We start from the raw sequence: 18,296 nt of genomic DNA, 5'->3' as shown, positions 1-18,296 counted from the left end.
CATGGTAGCAGCACAACATGACAACATGGTAGCAGCACAACATGACAACATGGTAGCAACACAACATGACAACAACATGGTAGCAGCACAACATGACAACATGGTAGCAGAACAACATGACAACAACATGGTAGGAACACAACATGGTAGCAGCACAACATGACAACATGGTAGCAGCACAACATGATAACAACATGGTAGCAGCACAACATGACAACAACATGGTAGCAGCACAACATGGTAGCAGAACAACATGACATGGTAGAAGCACAACATGACAACATGGTAACACATGACAACATGGTAGCAGCACAACATGACAACAACATGGTAGCAGCACAACATGACAACAACATGGTAGCAACACAACATGACAACAACATGGTAGCAGCACAACATGACAACAACATGGTAGCAACACAACATGACAACATGGTAGCAACACAACATGACAACAACATGGTAGCAGCACAACATGACAACATGGTAGCAACACAACATGACAACATGGTAGCAGCACAACATGACAACAACATGGTAGCAGCACAACATGACAACATGGTAGCAGCACAACATGATAACAACATGGTAGCAGCACAACATGACAACAACATGGTAGCAGCACAACATGGTAGCAGAACAACATGACATGGTAGAAGCACAACATGACAACATGGTAACACATGACAACATGGTAGCAGCACAACATGACAACAACATGGTAGCAGCACAACATGACAACAACATGGTAGCAACACAACATGACAACAACATGGTAGCAGCACAACATGACAACAACATGGTAGCAACACAACATGACAACATGGTAGCAACACAACATGACAACAACATGGTAGCAGCACAACATGACAACATGGTAGCAACACAACATGACAACATGGTAGCAGCACAACATGACAACAACATGGTAGCAGCACAACATGACATGGTAGCAGCACAACATGACAACAACATGGTAGCAGCACAACATGACAACATGGTAGCAGCACAACATGACAACAACATGGTAGCAGAACAAAACATGGTACAAACATTATTGGGCACAGACAACAGCACAAAGGGCAAGAAGGTAGAGACAACAATACATCACGCAAAGCAGCCACAACTGTCAGTAAGTGTCCATGATTGAGTCTTTGAATGAAGAGATTGAGATAAAACTGTCCAGTTTGAGTGTTTGTTGCAGCTCGTTCCAGTCGTTAGCTGCAGCGAACTGAAAAGACGAGCGACCCAGGGATGTGTGTGCTTTAGGGACCTTTAACAGAATGTGACTGGCAGAACGGGTGTTGTATGTGGAGGATGAGGGCTGCAGTAGATATCTCAGATAGGGGGGAGTGAGGCCTAAGAGGGTTTTATAAGCAAGCATCAACCAGTGGGTCTAGCGACAGGTATACAGAGATGACCAGTTTACAGAGGAGTACAGAGTGCAGTGATATGTTCTATAAGGAGCATTGGTGGCAAATATGTCCGAATGGTAAAGAACATCTACCCACTCGAGAGCACCCTTACCTGTCTTCATCTGAATCAGGGTTAGTTTGGCAGCTGGGGTGTTACGCCTCTTGGAGGGGGGGGGGGAACGCATGCCTCTTGGAGGGGGGGGGGGGGGGGCGCAACACCCTGCTACACTCAACTCCCCGTGGAGTTGATTGTAGTTGGAGTGAAAGAGGTACGTGACTGCAGGTGGAGAGAAAGAGGTCTGTGATTGTAGGTGCGGGTAAGGATGACTGAGAGAATTTTACCATTAACAGGGAATTTATTCCCTCACACGGTAACTTTGGGACAAAGGGGCTAGACAGAACCAAAGCAAAGAAATTTAAAGAATCCCCTCTTAGCACCACCTGGCACGCTAACCAAAATACAGGGGTCCGCCCAGGTCTTACCTAGTGTGCATGGACAGAGTACATACTACGGGTATATGTATGCCCGCAGGCCTCTTGCCTAAGCACTCCCAAGGTGCCTTCCCCTTCCCCCCTGGGAACAAAAACAGAATAATACTAATGTAACATGAACCATTTCAATAATCAAAACAAAGTCCCTGTGACAAAAACACCTCAGCAGGACCGGCTACAAAAATACTTTACAAAAACACCTCAGCAGGACCGGCTACAAAAATACTTTACAAAAACTGTCTGCGCAACAATCACACAGCACAATAAGCTCTGTCTCTCTGAGCAAAGGAACACTGGCTTTTATACAGCTGGAGAATGAGTCTGTAATTGCAGACAGCTGTATCCCCTGATGAGAGGGCGGGGTCAGCTCCAATCTGCAACGGGGCCGACCAATCAGCTGCTTGGGGGAATCCAGGAAGCCATTTCCTGAAATACTGAAATACATACACATACACCTCTGCTGTTTTCAACCAGGATCTCAGCGATCACTGCCTCATTGCCTGCATCCGCTATGGGTCCGCGGTCAAACGACCACCCCTCATCACTGTCAAACGCTCCCTAAAACACTTCAGCGAGCAGGCCTTTCTAATCGACCTGGCCCGGGTATCCTGGAAGGATATTGACCTCATTCCGTCAGTAGAGGATGCCTGGTTATTCTTTAAAAGTGATTTCCTCACCATCTTAAATGAGCATGCCCCATACAAAAAATTTAGAACCAGGAACAGATATAGCCCTTGGTTCACTCCAGACCTGACTGCCCTTGACCAGCACAAAAACATCCTGTGGCGGACTGCAATAGCATTGAATAGTGATTTGCAGCTTTTCATGGGAGTTAGGAACAAATATACACAGGCAGTTAGGAAAGCAAAGGCTAGCTTTTTCAAACAGAAATTTGCATCCTGTAGCACAAAGTCCAAAAAGTTCTGGGACACTAAAGTCCATGGAGAATAAGAGCACCTCCTCCCAGCTGTCCACTGCACTGAGGCTAGGAAACACTGTCACCACTGATAAATCCATGATAATCGAATATTTCAATAAGCATTTCTCTACAGCTGGCCATGCCTTCCTCCTGGCTACCCCAACCCCGGCCAACAGCTCTGCACCCCCCGCAGCTATTTTCCCGAGCCTTCCCAGCTTCTCCTTCACCCAAATCCAGATAGCAGATGTTCTGAAAGAGCTGCAAAACCTGGACCCATACAAATCAGCTGGGCTAGACAATCTGGACTCTCTCTTTCTAAAATTATCCGCACTATTATTGCAACCCCTATTACTAGTCTGTTCAACCTCTCTTTCGTATCGTCCGAGATCCCTAAAGATTGGAAAGCTGCCACGGTCATCCCCCTCTTCAAAGGGGGAGACACTCTAGACCCAAACTGTTATAGACCCATATCCATCCTGCCCTGCCTTTCTAAAGTCTTCAAAAGCCAAGTTAATAAACAGATCACTGACCATTTCGAATCCCACCGTACCTTCTCAGCTGTGCAATCCGGTTTCCGAGCTGGTCACGGGTGCACCTCAGCCATGCTCAAGGTATTAAACGATATCATAACCGCCATCAATAAAAGACAGTACTGTGCAGCCGTCTTCATCGACCACGCCAAGGTTTTCGACTCTGTCAATCACCGTATTCTTATCGGCAGACTCAACAGCCTTGGTTTCTCAAATGACTGCCTCGCCTGGTTCACCAACTACTTCGCAGACAGAGTTCAGTGTGTCAAATCGGAGGGCCTGCTGTCCGGACCTCTGGCAGTCTCTATGGGGGTGCCACAGGGTTCAATTCTCGGGCCGACTCTTTTCTCTGTATATATCAACGATGTCGCTCTTGCTGCAGGTGATTCCCTGATCCACCTCTACGCAGACGACACCATTCTGTATACATCTGGCCCTTCTTTGGACACTGTGTTAACTAACCTCCAAACGAGCTTCAATGCCATACAACACTCCTTCCGTGGCCTCCAACTGCTCTTAAACGCTAGTAAAAACAAATGCATGCTTTTCAACCGTTCGCTGCCCGCACCCGCCCGCCTGACCAGCATCACTATTCTGGACAGTTCTGACCTAGAATACGTGGACAACTACAAATACCTAGGTGTCTGGCTAGACTGTAAACTCTCCTTCCAGACTCATATTAAACATCTCCAATCCAAAATCAAATTTAGAATCGGCTTTCTATTTCGCAACAAAGCCTCCTTCACTCAAGCCGCCAAACTTACCCTAGTAAAACTGACTATCCTTCCGATCTCCGACTTTGGCCAAGAAAATAGCTACAAAATAGCTTCCAATACTCTACTCAGCAAACTTGGGACAGTCTATTACATTGCCATCCGTTTTGTTACCAAATCACCTTATACCACCCACCACTGCGACCTGTAAGCTCTAGTCGGCTGGCCCTCGCTACCTATTCATCGCCAGACCCACTGGCTCCAGGTCATCTATAAGTCTATGCTACGTAAAGCTCCACCTTATCTCAGCTCACTGGTCACGATAACAACACCCACCTGTAGCACACGTTCCAGCAGGTATATCTGACTGGTCATCCCCAAAGCCAACACCTGCTTTGGCCGCCTTTCCTTCCAGTTCTCTGCTGCCAGTGACTGGAACGAATTGCAAAAATCGCTGAAGATGGAGACTTACATTTCCCTCACTAACGTTAAACATCAGCTATCTGAGCAGCTAACCGATCGCTGCAGCTGTACATAGTCCATCTGTAAATAGCCCACCCAATCTACCTACCTCATCCCCATATTGTTTTTATTTACTTTTCTACTTTTCTACTTATTTACTACTTGCACATCATCATCTGCTCATCTATCACTTCAGTGTTAATCTGCTAAATTGTAATTACTTCTCTACTATGACCTATTTACTGCCTTACCTCCTCACTCCATTTTCACACACTGTATATAGACTTTCTTTTTTTTCCTATTGTCTTATTGACTGTATGTTTGTTTATTCCATGTGTAACTCTGTGTTGTTGTTTGTGTCACACTGCTTTGCTTTATCTTGGCCAGGTCGCAGTTGTAAATGAAAACTTGTTCTCAACTAGCTTACCTGGTTAAATAAAGGTTAAATAAAAATAAAATAAAAAAATACATAAACCCACAACAACACAGAAACTGGGGAACGTAACATGGGGTGAAAGAGGAACCCCTGATTTAACTTTTGCCTGCAGCTTTGATATGTGCTGAGAGAAGGACAGTGTACCGTCTAGCCATACTCCCAAGTACTTGTATGAGGTGACTACCTCAAGCTCTAAACCCTCAGAGGTAGTAATAACACCTGTGGGGAGAGGGGCATTCTTCTTACCAAACCACATGACCTTTGTTTTGGAGGTGTTCAGAACAAGGTTAAGGGCAGAGAAAGCTTGTTGGACACTAAGAAAGCTTTGTTGAAGAGCGTTTAACATAAAATCCGGGGAGGGGCCAGCTGAGTATGAGACTGTATCATCTGCATATAAATGGAAGAGAGAGCTTCCTACTACCTGAGCTATGTTGTTGATGTAAATTGAGAAGAGCGTGGGGCCTAGGATTGAGCCTTGCGGTACTCCCTTGGTGACAGGCAGTGGCTGAGACAGCAGATTTTACAACATTATTTTTTACATTATCCAAACTTTGTTGTGGTAACATTATTTTTACATTATCCAAACTTTGTTGTGGTAACATTATTTTTACATTATCCAAACTTTGTTGTAAAAACATTATTTTTACATTATCCAAACTTTGTTGTAAAAACATAATTTTTTACATTATCCAAACTTTGTCATGATAACAATATTGTTACATTATCCAAGCTTTGTGACCGCTATTTGAATATATATAATATGTAGAGAGATCAGGTGGGTCAGGAAGGTCAGGCTACCCTCCAAACAGAACAACGTTATACAGTTTAGAGTTAGGGTTAGGAGGGTCAGGATGGTCAGGCTACCATCCAAACAGAACAACGTTATAGGGTTAGGAGGGTCAGGATGGTCAGGCTACCATCCAAACAGAACAACGTTATAGGGTTAGGAGGGTCAGGATGGTCAGGCTACCATCCATAAAGAACAACGTTATAGGGTTAGGATGGTCAGGAGGGTCAGGCTACCATCCAAACAGAACAACGTTATAGGGTTAGGAGGGTCAGGATGGTCAGGCTACCATCCATAAAGAACAACGTTATAGGGTCAGGATGGTCAGGCTACGGTCTAAAAAGAACAACGTTATATGGTTTAGAGTTAGGGTTAGGAGGGTTAGGATGGTCAGGCTACCGTCCAAACAGAACAACGTTATAGGGTCAGGATGGTCAGGCTACCATCCAAACAGAACAACGTTATAGGGTCAGGAGGGTCAGGCTACCGTCCAAACAGAACAACGTTATAGGGTTAGGAGGGTCAGGATGGTCAGGCTACCGTCCAAACAGAACAACGTTATAGGGTTAGGAGGGTCAGGAGGGTCAGGAGGGTCAGGCTACCATCCAAACAGAACAACGTTATAGGGTTAGGAGGGTCAGGAGGGTCAGGCTACCGTCCAAACAGAACAACGTTATAGGGTTAGGAGGGTCAGGATGGTCAGGCTACCATCTAAACAGAACAACATTATAGGGTTTTGAGGGTTAGGAGGGTCAGGAGGGTCAGGCTACCGTCCAAACAGAACAACGTTATAGGGTTAGGAGGGTTAGGAGGGTCAGGCTACCATCCAAACAGAACAACGTTATAGGGTTAGGATGGTCAGGAGGGTCAGGCTACCGTCCAAACAGAACAACGTTATAGGGTTAGGAGGGTTAGGAGGGTCAGGCTACCATCCAAACAGAACAACGTTATAGGGTTAGGATGGTCAGGAGGGTCAGGCTACCATCCAAACAGAACAACGTTATAGGGTTAGGAGGGTCAGGCTACCATCCAAACAGAACAACGTTATAGGGTTAGGAGGTTCAGGAGGGTCAGGCTACCAACCAAACAGAACAACGTTATAGGGTTAGGATGGTTAGGAGGGTCAGGCTACCATCCATACAGAACAACGTTATAGGGTTAGGATGGTCAGGCTACCATCCAAACAGAACAACGTTATAGGGTTAGGAGGGTTAGGAGGGTCAGGAGGGTCAGGAGGGTCAGGCTACCATCTAAACAGAACAACGTTATAGGGTTAGGAGGGTTAGGAGGGTCAGGCTACCATCCAAACAGAACAACGTTATAGGGTTAGGATGGTCAGGAGGGTCAGGAGGGTCAGGCTACCATCTAAAAATAACTCTGATGTTGCTGTATAGAGGAGGCTCCTGTTCCTTCCTTATGGAACATATTTTATCATCTTCAACACCACTTGTGTTGTAAAACATGTAGAATAACTAATACTTTCATATTTTCATCAAAGGGTAATCCTTAGAATGATCTGCTGTCCTGTGAGCATCTGTAATATCCTAGATAACCACAGGGGGGCGATGTGCCACTGAAAGTCCTCCTATCACTTCTTCCTGGTTGTTGCTAGTTTACCACAGCCACAACGTCAAAATTGTCTATATTGTAAAAATTCATGAAAATATATATATTAAGGTTAGGGTTAGGAATAAGGTTAGTTGTCTGGTTAAGGTTAGGGTTAGGAATAAGGTTAGCTGTCTGGTTAAGGTTAGAGTTAGGAATAAGGTTAGCTGTCTGGTTAAGGTTAGGTTTAAAATCAGACTTTAAGAAGATAAATTGTAGAAATGAGGGGGATGCAGTCATCACAATCATCATCACCATCATCATCATCTTCATCACAACCTCTTCATCACATCATCATCCCTTCATCATCATCATCGTTCCCTGTAGTTCAGTCAGGGCTCCTCTCCTCATCATCATCATAGTTCCCAGTAGTTCAGTCAGGGTTCCTCTCCTCATCATCATCATCGTTCCCTGTAGTTCAGTCAGATCACTTATATCTGTTGTAGATGACAGTTGATCTTCATCCCTCTATATTTACCATGCTAATGCTGTCTATGAAGGACAGGTGGTGTCTGTTTTTGTGTGTTGTGCTGGCATTTACATTTTAGCGTTGAGAGTCGATTCGCCAAAGCAACGTTATGATGTCATATCCTCTCTATTATAGCAGGAAATGAACCAGATCAGGAGCAGCTGGCTGTGAGTGTGGGCCGTTTACTGGTTTAATAGATTACAGCTGTGTGTTAATATTTAACCGGATGGCAATATTAGCGTGTGGGGTAGCTGGGGGTAACACGAGACAGGGTGAGGTGCTGTGCTGGTGGTATGTGAGAGAGAGGGAGGGAGGGGAGAGCGTTCAGGGTAGTTCAGGAGGGTCAGAGGGGCTTATCAGATACTCTTAATGACAGAGACCTCTCTCTCTCTCTAATGGTTGTCAAACAGAGCGGGACCACAGGTGTTAATATGCTGGAGTGAAACTAGGCACCAGGTCATTTTATTGTGTTCAGATTGCCATCATCCCTGATATCCAGTAGTCCTGTGTAGCTCAGTTGGTAGAGCATGGAGCAGCACCAGAGTTGTGGGTTTGATTCCCACGGGGGACCAATACGAAAAAAGTATTACATTGTATGTACTCGATAAAAAATAAATGTGTCTGTTAGTGATGAAACCAGTTTTGATGGCACCATTCTGACCGTTAGAATGGTTCTATATAGAACATAGTTAGGGACAAATTATGAAGCAGGCAATGCAGGTGTTTAGATCCCCTAAATATAAACAGAACAGTTCCATACAGCCAGTAAACCTCAACAGAACAGTTCCATATAGCCAGTAAACCTCAACAGAACAGTTCCATATAGCCAGTAAACCTCAACAGAACAGTTCCATATAGCCAGTAAACCTCTACAGAACAGTTCCATATAGCCAGTAAACCTCAACAGAACAGAACAGTTCCATATAGCCAGTAAACCTCAACAGAACAGTTCCATATAGCCAGTAAACCTCAACAGAACAGTTCCATATAGCCAGTAAACCTCAACAGAACAGTTCCATATAGCCAGTAAACCTCTACAGAACAGTTCCATATAGCCAGTAAACCTCTACAGAACAGTTCCATATAGCCAGTAAACCTCAACAGAACAGTTCCATATAGCCAGTAAACCTCTACAGAACAGTTCCATATAGCCAGTAAACCTCAACAGAACAGTTCCATATAGCCAGTAAACCTCAACAGAACAGTTCCATATAGCCAGTAAACCTCAACAGAACAGTTCCATATAGCCAGTAAACCTCTACAGAACAGTTCCATATAGCCAGTAAACCTCAACAGAACAGTTCCATATAGCCAGTAAACCTCTACAGAACAGTTCCATATAGCCAGTAAACCTCTACAGAACAGTTCCATATAGCCAGTAAACCTCAACAGAACAGTTCCATATAGCCAGTAAACCTCAACAGAACAATTCCATACAGCCAGTAAACCTCAACAGAACAGTTCCATACAGCCAGTAAACCTCTACAGAACAGTTCCATATAGCCAGTAAACCTCAACAGAACAGTTCCATATAGCCAGTAAACCTCTACAGAACAGTTCCATATAACCAGTAAACCTCAGCAGAACAGTTCCATACAGCCAGTAAACCTCAACAGAACAGAACAGTTCCATATAGCCAGTAAACCTCAACAGAACAGTTCCATATAGCCAGTAAACCTCAACAGAACAGTTCCATATAGCCAGTAAACCTCTACAGAACAGTTCCATATAGCCAGTAAACCTCAACAGAACAGTTCCATATAGCCAGTAAACCTCAACAGAACAGAACAGTTCCATATAGCCAGTAAACCTCAACAGAACAGTTCCATATAGCCAGTAAACCTCAACAGAACAGTTCCATACAGCCAGTAAACCTCAACAGAACAGTTCCATATAGCCAGTAAACCTCTACAGAACAGTTCCATAAAGCCAGTAAACCTCAACAGAACAGAACAGTTCCATATAGCCAGTAAACCTCAACAGAACAGTTCCATATAGCCAGTAAACCTCAACAGAACAGTTCCATATAGCCAGTAAACCTCAACAGAACAGTTCCATATAGCCAGTAAACCTCAACAGAACAGGTCCATATAGCCAGTAAACCTCAACAGAACAGTCCCATATAGCCAGTAAACCTCAACAGAACAGTTCCATATAGCCAGTAAACCTCTACAGAACAGTTCCATATAGCCAGTAAACCTCAACAGAACAGTTCCATATAGCCAGTAAACCTCAACAGAACAGTTCCATATAGCCAGTAAACCTCAACAGAACAGTTCCATATAGCCAGTAAACCTCTACAGAACAGTCCCATATAGCCAGTAAACCTCAACAGAACAGTTCCATGTAGCCAGTAAACCTCTACAGAACAGAACAGTTCCATATAGCCAGTAAACCTCAACAGAACAGTTCCATACAGCCAGTAAACCTCAACAGAACAGTTCCATATAGCCAGTAAACCTCTACAGAACAGTTCCATATAGCCAGTAAACCTCAACAGAACAGTTCCATATAGCCAGTAAACCTCAACAGAACAGTTCCATATAGCCAGTAAACCTCAACAGAACAGTTCCATATAGCCAGTAAACCTCAACAGAACAGTTCCATATAGCCAGTAAACCTCAACAGAACAGTTCCATATAGCCAGTAAACCTCTACAGAACAGTTCCATATAGCCAGTAAACCTCAACAGAACAGTTCCATACAGCCAGTAAACCTCTACAGAACAGTTCCATACAGCCAGTAAACCTCAACAGAACAGTTCCATATAACCAGTAAACCTCAACAGAACAGAACAGTTCCATATAGCCAGTAAACCTCAACAGAACAGTTCCATATAGCCAGTAAACCTCTACAGAACAGTTCCATATAGCCAGTAAACCTCAACAGAACAGTTCCATATAGCCAGTAAACCTCAACAGAACAGTTCCATATAGCCAGTAAACATCTACAGAACAGTTCCATATAGCCAGTAAACCTCAACAGAACAGTTCCATATAGCCAGTAAACCTCAACAGAACAGTTCCATACAGCCAGTAAACCTCAACAGAACAGAACAGTTCCATATAGCCAGTAAACCTCTACAGAACAGTTCCATATAGCCAGTAAACCTCAACAGAACAGTTCCATATAGCCAGTAAACATCTACAGAACAGTTCCATATAGCCAGTAAACCTCAACAGAACAGTTCCATATAGCCAGTAAACCTCAACAGAACAGTTCCATATAGCCAGTAAACCTCAACAGAACAGTTCCATACAGCCAGTAAACCTCAACAGAACAGAACAGTTCCATAAAGCCAGTAAACCTCTACAGAACAGTTCCATATAGCCAGTAAACCTCAACAGAACAGTTCCATATAGCCAGTAAACATCTACAGAACAGTTCCATATAGCCAGTAAACCTCTACAGAACAGTTCCATACAGCCAGTAAACCTCTACAGAACAGTTCCATATAGCCAGTAAACCTCAACAGAACAGTTCCATATAGCCAGTAAACCTCAACAGAACAGTTCCATATAGCCAGTAAACCTCTACAGAACAGTTCCATATAGCCAGTAAACCTCAACAGAACAGTTCCATATAACCAGTAAACCTCTACAGAACAGTTCCATACAGCCAGTAAACCTCAACAGAACAGTTCCATATAGCCAGTAAACCTCAACAGAACAGTTCCATATAGCCAGTAAACCTCAACAGAACAGTTCCATATAGCCAGTAAACCTCAACAGAACAGTTCCATACAGCCAGTAAACCTCAACAGAACAGTTCCATATAGCCAGTAAACCTAACAGATCAGTTCCATACAGCCAGTAAACCTCAACAGAACAGTTCCATACAGCCAGTAAACCTCTACAGAACAGTTCCATATAGCCAGTAAATCTCAACAGAACAGTTCCATATAGCCAGTAAACCTCAACAGAACAGTTCCATACAGCCAGTAAACCTCAACAGAACAGTTCCATACAGCCAGTAAACCTCAACAGAACAGTTCCATATAGCCAGTAAACCTCAACAGAACAGTTCCATATAGCCAGTAAACCTCTACAGAACAGAACAGTTCCATATAGCCAGTAAACCTCTACAGAACAGTTCCATATAGCCAGTAAACCTCAACAGAACAGTTCCATACAGCCAGTAAACCTCAACAGAACAGAACAGTTCCATAAAGCCAGTAAACCTCTACAGAACAGTTCCATATAGCCAGTAAACCTCAACAGAACAGTTCCATATAGCCAGTAAACATCTACAGAACAGTTCCATATAGCCAGTAAACCTCAACAGAACAGTTCCATATAGCCAGTAAACCTCAACAGAACAGTTCCATATAGCCAGTAAACCTCAACAGAACAGTTCCATATAGCCAGTAAACCTCAACAGAACAGTTCCATACAGCCAGTAAACCTCAACAGAACAGTTCCATATAGCCAGTAAACCTCAACAGAACAGTTCCATATAGCCAGTAAACCTCAACAGAACAGTTCCATACAGCCAGTAAACCTCAACAGAACAGTTCCATACAGCCAGTAAACCTCTACAGAACAGTTCCATACAGCCAGTAAACCTCAACAGAACAGTTCCATATAGCCAGTACACCTCAACAGAACAGTTCCATATAGCCAGTAAACCTCAACAGAACAGTTCCATATAGCCAGTAAACCTCAACAGAACAGTTCCATACAGCCAGTAAACCTCAACAGAACAGTTCCATATAGCCAGTTAACCTAACAGATCAGTTCCATACAGCCAGTAAACCTCAACAGAACAGTTCCATACAGCCAGTAAACCTCTACAGAACAGTTCCATATAGCCAGTAAATCTCAACAGAACAGTTCCATATAGCCAGTAAACCTCAACAGAACAGTTCCATACAGCCAGTAAACCTCAACAGAACAGTTCCATACAGCCAGTAAACCTCAACAGAACAGTTCCATATAGCCAGTAAACCTCAACAGAACAGTTCCATATAGCCAGTAAACCTCTACAGAACAGAACAGTTCCATATAGCCAGTAAACCTCTACAGAACAGTTCCATACAGCCAGTAAACCTCAACAGAACAGTTCCATATAGCCAGTAAACCCCAACAGAACAGTTCCATATAGCCAGTAAACCTCAACAGAACAGTTCCATATAGCCAGTAAACCTCAACAGAACAGTTCCATATAGCCAGTAAACCTCAACAGAACAGTTCCATGTAGCCAGTAAACCTCAACAGAACAGTTCCATATAGCCAGTAAACCTCAACAGAACAGTTCCATACAGCCAGTAAACCTCAACAGAACAGTTCCATATAGCCAGTAAACCTCAACAGAACAGTTCCATATAGCCAGTAAACCTCAACAGAACAGTTCCATACAGCCAGTAAACCTCTACAGAACAGTTCCATATAGCCAGTAAACCTCAACAGAACAGTTCCATATAGCCAGTAAACCTCAACAGAACAGTTCCATATAGCCAGTAAACCTCAACAGAACAGTTCCATATAGCCAGTAAACCTCAACAGAACAGTTCCATATAGCCAGTAAACCTCTACAGAACAGTTCCATATAGCCAGTAAACCTCAACAGAACAGTTCCATACAGCCAGTAAACCTCTACAGAACAGTTCCATATAGCCAGTAAACCTCAACAGAACAGTTCCATATAACCAGTAAACCTCAACAGAACAGAACAGTTCCATATAGCCAGTAAACCTCAACAGAACAGTTCCATATAGCCAGTAAACCTCAACAGAACAGTTCCATACAGCCAGTAAACCTCAACAGAACAGAACAGTTCCATATAGCCAGTAAACCTCTACAGAACAGTTCCATATAACCAGTAAACCTCAACAGAACAGAACAGGTCCATATAGCCAGTAAACCTCTACAGAACAGTTCCATATAGCCAGTAAACCTCAACAGAACAGTTCCATATAGCCAGTAAACCTCAACAGAACAGTTCCATATAGCCAGTAAACCTCAACAGAACAGTTCCATATAGCCAGTAAACCTCTACAGAACAGTTCCATATAGCCAGTAAACCTCAACAGAACAGTTCCATATAGCCAGTAAACCTCTACAGATCAGTTCCTTACAGCCAGTAAACCTCAACAGAACAGTTCCATATAGCCAGTAAACCTCAACAGAACAGTTCCATATAGCCAGTAAACCTCTACAGAACAGTTCCATACAGCCAGTAAACCTCAACAGAACAGTTCCATATAGCCAGTAAACCTCTACAGAACAGTTCCATATAGCCAGTAAACCTCAACAGAACAGTTCCATATAGCCAGTAAACCTCTACAGAACAGTTCCATACAGCCAGTAAACCTCTACAGAACAGTTCCATATAGCCAGTAAACCTCAACAGAACAGTTCCATATAGCCAGTAAACCTCTACAGAACAGTTCCATATAGCCAGTAAACCTCTACAGAACAGTTCCATATAGCCAGTAAACCTCAACAGAACAGTTCCATATAGCCAGTAAACCTCAACAGAACAGTTCCATATAGCCAGTAAACCTCAACAGAACAGTTCCATATAGCCAGTAAACCTCAACAGAACAGTTCCATATAGCCAGTAAACCTCAACAGAACAGTTCCATACAGCCAGTAAACCTCAACAGAACAGTTCCATATAGCCAGTAAACCTAACAGATCAGTTCCATACAGCCAGTAAACCTCAACAGAACAGTTCCATACAGCCAGTAAACCTCTACAGAACAGTTCCATATAGCCAGTAAATCTCAACAGAACAGTTCCATATAGCCAGTAAACCTCAACAGAACAGTTCCATACAGCCAGTAAACCTCAACAGAACAGTTCCATACAGCCAGTAAACCTCAACAGAACAGTTCCATATAGCCAGTAAACCTCAACAGAACAGTTCCATATAGCCAGTAAACCTCTACAGAACAGAACAGTTCCATATAGCCAGTAAACCTCTACAGAACAGTTCCATATAGCCAGTAAACCTCAACAGAACAGTTCCATACAGCCAGTAAACCTCAACAGAACAGAACAGTTCCATAAAGCCAGTAAACCTCTACAGAACAGTTCCATATAGCCAGTAAACCTCAACAGAACAGTTCCATATAGCCAGTAAACATCTACAGAACAGTTCCATACAGCCAGTAAACCTCAACAGAACAGTTCCATATAGCCAGTAAACCTCAACAGAACAGTTCCATATAGCCAGTAAACATCTACAGAACAGTTCCATATAGCCAGTAAACCTCAACAGAACAGTTCCATATAGCCAGTAAACCTCAACAGAACAGTTCCATATAACCAGTAAACCTCAACAGAACAGTTCCATATAGCCAGTAAACCTCAACAGAACAGTTCCATACAGCCAGTAAACCTCTACAGAACAGTTCCATATAGCCAGTAAACCTCAACAAAACAGTTCCATATAGCCAGTAAACCTCAACAGAACAGTTCCATATAGCCAGTAAACCTCAACAGAACAGTTCCATATAGCCAGTAAACCCCAACAGAACAGTTCCATATAGCCAGTAAACCTCAACAGAACAGTTCCATATAGCCAGTAAACCTCAACAGAACAGTTCCATATAGCCAGTAAACCTCAACAGAACAGTTCCATATAGCCAGTAAACCTCAACAGAACAGTTCCATATAGCCAGTAAACCTCAACAGAACAGTTCCATACAGCCAGTAAACCTCAACAGAACAGTTCCATACAGCCAGTAAACCTCTACAGAACAGTTCCATACAGCCAGTAAACCTCAACAGAACAGTTCCATATAGCCAGTACACCTCAACAGAACAGTTCCATATAGCCAGTAAACCTCAACAGAACAGTTCCATATAGCCAGTAAACCTCAACAGAACAGTTCCATACAGCCAGTAAACCTCAACAGAACAGTTCCATACAGCCAGTAAACCTCTACAGAACAGTTCCATATAGCCAGTAAATCTCAACAGAACAGTTCCATATAGCCAGTAAACCTCAACAGAACAGTTCCATACAGCCAGTAAACCTCAACAGAACAGTTCCATATAGCCAGTAAACCTCAACAGAACAGTTCCATACAGCCAGTAAACCTCAACAGAACAGTTCCATATAGCCAGTAAACCTAACAGATCAGTTCCATACAGCCAGTAAACCTCAACAGAACAGTTCCATACAGCCAGTAAACCTCTACAGAACAGTTCCATATAGCCAGTAAATCTCAACAGAACAGTTCCATATAGCCAGTAAACCTCAACAGAACAGTTCCATACAGCCAGTAAACCTCAACAGAACAGTTCCATACAGCCAGTAAACCTCAACAGAACAGTTCCATACAGCCAGTAAACCTCTACAGAACAGTTCCATATAGCCAGTAAATCTCAACAGAACAGTTCCATATAGCCAGTAAACCCCAACAGAACAGTTCCATATAGCCAGTAAACCTCAACAGAACAGTTCCATACAGCCAGTAAACCTCAACAGAACAGTTCCATACAGCCAGTAAACCTCAACAGAACAGTTCCATACAGCCAGTAAACCTCAACAGAACAGTTCCATATAGCCAGTAAACCTAACAGATCAGTTCCATACAGCCAGTAAACCTCAACAGAACAGTTCCATACAGCCAGTAAACCTCTACAGAACAGTTCCATATAGCCAGTAAATCTCAACAGAACAGTTCCATATAGCCAGTAAACCTCAACAGAACAGTTCCATACAGCCAGTAAACCTCAACAGAACAGTTCCATACAGCCAGTAAACCTCAACAGAACAGTTCCATATAGCCAGTAAACCTCAACAGAACAGTTCCATATAGCCAGTAAACCTCTACAGAACAGAACAGTTCCATATAGCCAGTAAACCTCTACAGAACAGTTCCATACAGCCAGTAAACCTCAACAGAACAGTTCCATATAGCCAGTAAACCCCAACAGAACAGTTCCATATAGCCAGTAAACCTCAACAGAACAGTTCCATATAGCCAGTAAACCTCAACAGAACAGTTCCATATAGCCAGTAAACCTCAACAGAACAGTTCCATGTAGCCAGTAAACCTCAACAGAACAGTTCCATATAGCCAGTAAACCTCAACAGAACAGTTCCATACAGCCAGTAAACCTCAACAGAACAGTTCCATATAGCCAGTAAACCTCAACAGAACAGTTCCATATAGCCAGTAAACCTCAACAGAACAGTTCCATACAGCCAGTAAACCTCTACAGAACAGTTCCATATAGCCAGTAAACCTCAACAGAACAGTTCCATATAGCCAGTAAACCTCAACAGAACAGTTCCATATAGCCAGTAAACCTCAACAGAACAGTTCCATACAGCCAGTAAACCTCAACAGAACAGAACAGTTCCATATAGCCAGTAAACCTCTACAGAACAGTTCCATATAACCAGTAAACCTCAACAGAACAGAACAGGTCCATATAGCCAGTAAACCTCTACAGAACAGTTCCATATAGCCAGTAAACCTCAACAGAACAGTTCCATATAGCCAGTAAACCTCAACAGAACAGTTCCATATAGCCAGTAAACCTCAACAGAACAGTTCCATATAGCCAGTAAACCTCTACAGAACAGTTCCATATAGCCAGTAAACCTCAACAGAACAGTTCCATATAGCCAGTAAACCTCTACAGATCAGTTCCTTACAGCCAGTAAACCTCAACAGAACAGTTCCATATAGCCAGTAAACCTCAACAGAACAGTTCCATATAGCCAGTAAACCTCTACAGAACAGTTCCATACAGCCAGTAAACCTCAACAGAACAGTTCCATATAGCCAGTAAACCTCTACAGAACAGTTCCATATAGCCAGTAAACCTCAACAGAACAGTTCCATATAGCCAGTAAACCTCTACAGAACAGTTCCATACAGCCAGTAAACCTCTACAGAACAGTTCCATATAGCCAGTAAACCTCAACAGAACAGTTCCATATAGCCAGTAAACCTCTACAGAACAGTTCCATATAGCCAGTAAACCTCTACAGAACAGTTCCATATAGCCAGTAAACCTCAACAGAACAGTTCCATATAGCCAGTAAACCTCAACAGAACAGTTCCATATAACCGGTAAACCTCAACAGAACAGTTCCATATAGCCAGTAAACCTCAACAGAACAGTTCCATACAGCCAGTAAACCTCTACAGAACAGTTCCATATAGCCAGTAAACCTCAACAGAACAGTTCCATATAGCCAGTAAACCTCAACAGAACAGTTCCATATAGCCAGTAAACCTCAACAGAACAGTTCCATATAGCCAGTAAACCTCAACAGAACAGTTCCATATAGCCAGTAAACCTCAACAGAACAGTTCCATATAGCCAGTAAACCTCTACAGAACAGTTCCATATAGCCAGTAAACCTCAACAGAACAGTTCCATACAGCCAGTAAACCTCTACAGAACAGTTCCATATAGCCAGTAAACCTCAACAGAACAGTTCCATATAACCAGTAAACCTCAACAGAACAGAACAGTTCCATATAGCCAGTAAACCT

This window comes from Salvelinus alpinus, chromosome 11, assembly GCF_045679555.1.
Source record: "Salvelinus alpinus chromosome 11, SLU_Salpinus.1, whole genome shotgun sequence".
NCBI classification, from domain to species: domain Eukaryota; kingdom Metazoa; phylum Chordata; class Actinopteri; order Salmoniformes; family Salmonidae; genus Salvelinus; species Salvelinus alpinus.
This window is presented reverse-complemented; position numbering follows the sequence as displayed.